The 4,996-nt window shown below is 42.7% G+C and overlaps 1 pseudogene; it reads right to left on the bottom strand.

The window, feature by feature from the left end:
* Positions 1-245: 245 nt before the first annotated feature.
* Positions 246-1,425, bottom strand: LOC100717399 (eukaryotic translation initiation factor 5-like; annotated as a pseudogene).
* Positions 1,426-4,996: the final 3,571 nt, after the last annotated feature.

Genomic DNA, 4,996 nt, shown 5'->3' with positions numbered 1-4,996 from the left:
AAATATCTCTCAAATATGTCCACTAGTTTTTTTTTCAAAGAAACCAGTAAATAAGCAAACCACACCTACTCACTGATATATGTAGGCACTCTTTGATGTCTCACTGGGCTTAATTATAGACCATTTAGTATAAAATGTAGAATGATATTAAGCCATATTAGCTTTTGCACATACATGTTGCAGTTCTGCCTGGTAATGGAGAAAGCTTTGCAGCATTACTGTTAAGTAAGGTTGCATCCATCCTTTTAAATGGCATCAATATCAATGTCATTATCCTTGTCAGACTTCACAGTGTCTACTTTCGGTACACTGGTAGTCTTCAAATATGCCACCTCAGTGTTCTCATCTTCATCTTATTCACTGCCAGAAAAGTCTTCCTTTGCCTTCTTCAATTATTTCATAAAATACTGCTTTGGTGTGAATCTCTTTGGCAAATTCTTTTGAAATATACTCCTTAAAGACCTCTTTCAACTAGTTGATGATGGCCTTCTCTTCTAAAAGATCTGCACGTACTTTAAGATATATAGAATCTTGGACTGAGAATTTAGCTCAGTGGCATAAGCACCTTCCTGGTTTGATACCTGGTATCAAAAAATTAATCTAATTAAAAAGAACTTTAGTCTGAACAAGAGGATCAGTGGCTTTTATATTTAGTCTTGCCGCTTCAGCAACAATTTGTCAAATGAGTAATACCCTCTTTTTCTTTTCCTGAACAAAATCAAACAATATTCACATGCTTCCATTTCCAAATCATCATCAAGTATCAGGACTTTGGCATTGTCACTGATTTTCTGTGCCTCTGAGATTCCTCAGCTTTATCTCCCCCCCGCCTCCAATCATCATCTCCCCTTCCACAGTATGTCGAGGACGACTGATTTCATGTAGTGGTGGTGGTGGTGGTGCTGGTGTCTTACTGCTGGATATAAAGCCATTTTCTTGTCTTGACCTACTTTTATTTTCCTTTTCTTTCTTGCCTATTCCACTATCACTTTTCTCTGGTGAGTTTTTGAGAATGAATGTGCAGAGTTTATCATGTGTGTCGAGCATGCCTTGGTAGCCACAGGCTTTATAAGAATTATCATTTGGTTTTTCATATTCACATGCAGTCTATTTCAGAGTTCTCACACTCAGGACTGAGAACTTTTTTTTTAATGAATTGTCCAACATACCTTGCAGGTAATTCACCTCATTAGATGGATTAATGATGTGCTGGCCATTCTTTATATCAAACTAGGTCTGCACTTCCAGCTCACAACCAGAATTTTTGGTGGGATATATTGGAAACCAATTAAGTGTTTCTGCAATGTCACCTATGTTGATTATAACTGCTTTGATTCTGTTTCCTTTGACCTAAACCTTGGCAATCAGATGACGCATCTTTAGCCATAGAACTAGTCTGGAACACTGGTTGACGCTGACAGACATTTTAGCTTATTAGTGGCTTTCACAGTAAGATGAAGAGGACTTGGCAGCTTTTTGGTATTTTTCTGTCTGGAGAAGAAGAAATGACATGCAACTACGAGAGTTCTGCCTCTGACCTGAAAAATTTTTTACTACTGAAGCTATAATCTTGCTTCAGTGCTTGTGTGCTGTTTCCTCAATATAGACACCAATGACAATGACTGCACAATAGCTTGTTTTCATAAAAAAAAAAAAAAAGTTTGCCTGGGACTCAGAAAAAGAAACACAGGAAATCAGTGTGGAGCAGTGGGGCAGGCAGGCCGGTGCCAGTACAGTGGGGGGGTCTATCCTAAAGACTGTGGGTTCCACACTGGCAGTCCCAAGCCTGGTGACTAGCAGGGACACCGCTGGCAGCTTATAGGTTGTCAGAAACATGGGCTACCACACCTTGTGGACTCCTGTTTATTACAATTCTAAAACATCTTTCTCTCTGAAGATACTTAGGATCAACCCCCTTGTATTTTAGGAAATTCATCTTTTGAAGCTCCAAATTTTAAAAAGTATATTTTTATCACCATATTTAGAAATACATAATTTCTAAAACTCCTAGGCAATTTAGGGAAAACAGTCATTGCCTGAAAACTCAGACATATCTGATCTCATGCTCCCTGTTTGAGTAAGTAAAGAGGTTATACAGAATGAACTTGGGATAGACTGTCAAGATCAGGATCTCAGCTCTGCCTTTTCTAGCTCTGAGGCTTGAGGAAAGCCACACAAGCCCTTTGGGCTTCCTTTTCCTCATCTGCAAAATAGAGACATTGGAACAACTAACTTCCTATAGCCATATGAGTATTAGCTGTCAGCCTTTCAAGTAATTTTATTTTTAAATTATCATGCAGCCAAATTGATTATGTTGTGTGTAATTCCATTAGTTTCAACTCCCAGTTTTTAACCTAAAGCAAAGACTACATTTCCCATCCTCCTTTTTGGCTATACATAGTCCTATGGTAACATTCTGGCCAACTTTTTTCTGCTTTTCCTCTGACATAATACGGAGCCATACACACCAACAAGGGCCACTCCCTAGGGATGGAGTGTGCTTTCCACAACTTTATACAGCAGAGATGCTAATGTGGACTGGCCTCATACACAAGAGGGCATTTAAGCCTTTGTTACTTTAGGTTTCTCTGTTTTGAATTGATGTATCTATAATCTCACTAAAATCAGCTTTTATCTAAAGCTGTGAGAGGGGCATGCTGGAGGCCCAGAGAGGCCATCACTACAAAGAAACACTCTTGGCAACAAGGACACAAAGAACCAGTAGCATACAGGGCCCCTGGTTCTGGCAGCAGCAGCTCCAAACTCTTGGAGATTAAAAGACTGGGGAGCACTGATGGGCAGCACCTAGCACAGTGCCTGTCACAAAGTAGGTGCTAAATAACTAATAGCTATTACTAAAAACCATTAACCATTCATCTGTTGGTTCAATAAATATTTGTGTGCACCTGTTGAGAGTAAATATATGAACAGATATATTACTATTAGCTAAGTATAGCAGTGCCAGCTGCTGTTTATTGCACTGGGCTAAATGCCAGGCCCTGGTTTGTATGTCACATGCATCACCTCATTTCATCCTGATAATGGTCCTGGTGATAGAGTTAATCCCATTTTACAGATGAAGAAGCAGGATGTCACATAGCCACATCCTACCTGAGTAAAGTTGGGATTAAGGTCTGGACCAAGAAGGTATGGCCCTTTCCTATAATCATACTGTTAAACCATTTCTTGGTAACACTCAGCTCTTGCTCAGAAATACTTATGGGCAACAGTTGTAAGCTGGAGTGAGCCAAGCTACTTTCGAATCTCAACACTTTGAATATATTGCTTAACTGTTCTGTGTCTCATCTGTAAAATTCGAGATTTTGTACCTAATATCACAGATGCTGTAAAGCCCTAAGGAACTAATTGCTGAGAACAGGACTTGGCACACAGCTGTGGCTCAGAAAGTTAAGAGCCTATTCAGTGGTGGCAAACCTTTTAGAGTCTTGCCCACCGTGACACACATGCCATAGGTTCAACACTACTGGCCTATGTCATAAGGTGGGAGCTCTTGGGAATATAGCCCATTGAAGATAGCAACATAAGAAGGTGGAAATATAAGCTGGAGGCTGAAAAATGGAAAACTAAAGGGACAGCAGAAAGGAGGGACCATGACTGAGGGGAATGGGGACAAAAAGGTAGGGGTCTGCTCCAGAGGTCCCAGTAGGACAGAGACTAGTAGGTGGGGAAAGAATACCATCAGGCCTAATATCCCTCTAGTCAGCTTCTCTTCTACCCTCTGTTCTGGACTTCTTAGGTCTTAGGAGCTGCCCACCTAGAGTGATCTCTATTACCCTCACCAAGTTTCATACTTTTATCTGAAATTTGCCAGGCAGGTTGGCCCACACAGACTGCTTTGGCCCCAGAAAGACCAAGGGGGAACTGAAATGAGATATTCAGAGAGGGTTGAAGTGAGTACAGCCTAGGCACCTGTAGATCTCACAGTAGGAGAGATTCCCTTTCACAGAGCATGTGGGGCTGGAGCAGAGGTAACAGGACACTGACAGATGCATTCCTCTCTGATATCTTGGAATATGTAAGAACCTAGTGGCAGGGAATGGGGGGACAGAACAGACGGAACAGCATGAAGAAAATTTGGAGGCAGAAGAAATAGAGCCTATTTAAGACCAGAAAGTGATTATTAAATCAATAAAACATACAGAATGCAATAATTAAACATCCAATTTCAACCAATATTTAGATTTTCTATTTATTTATTCACTCATCCATTCACCAAATGTCTCTGAAGCAGTACAGTGCTGTCTGCCAGCCACTGGTGGTGAAACAGTGAACAAAAGGGGCAAAACTGGGCCTCATGGGGTGGAACACTGCTCCAAGGTAGAAGGCCTGGAACTGGCCAAGGGCTCTTCCTCCAGGGCAGCAGTGGAATAGGAGGACCACTAGAGAGTGCAGGGCTGCTACAACCCCGCCTGGGGAGATTGGCTTGCCTGTGCCTTGCCAAGGAAGTGCCACGCAAGGTGTGCTGGCCCCTACACTGTGCCCCATGCCCCTGCAGCCACTGTAGCCAAGGACCCTACATCCTGCAGCCACATCAGTGAGTGCCAAGTAAGTCCTAGAGCCTTGCCAGCTACACCCAAGTGATTCCCAAAGGCAGCCAGCAGTAGCTTGCAGGACACACCCCTGGCACTGGCACTTAGTGCCAAAGGAGAAAGACCAGATGGGCAGAGCAAGAGACCATGAGAGCAGAGACCGTGCAAGTCGATAGCAGAGCCTGCAAAGCCAGGAGCCTGGCTGCAGAGCAAGGCTGATGCTTAGGACCAGCTGGGGTGCTGAGAGAACCCCATGCAGGAACCAAGGTCAGACCAGTTCACTTCCACACATGTGCACGATGACCCAGAGCTAGTCTGTGACTCAGGGAAACACCATGATGATATTGATAAAGATGGTGGTGGTGATGTACCTAACTGCAAGGAAGACAGAGGGGAAAATTCCAGATGGAATCTGAGGCAAGGCCAGGTGAATAACACCTGAACCT

The sequence above is a fragment of the Cavia porcellus genome, unplaced genomic scaffold (assembly GCF_034190915.1).
Source record: "Cavia porcellus strain 051 isolate PalLab524CR breed Dunkin Hartley unplaced genomic scaffold, mCavPor4.1 scaffold_5, whole genome shotgun sequence".
Lineage (NCBI taxonomy): Eukaryota > Metazoa > Chordata > Mammalia > Rodentia > Caviidae > Cavia > Cavia porcellus.
This window is presented reverse-complemented; position numbering and strand designations above follow the sequence as displayed.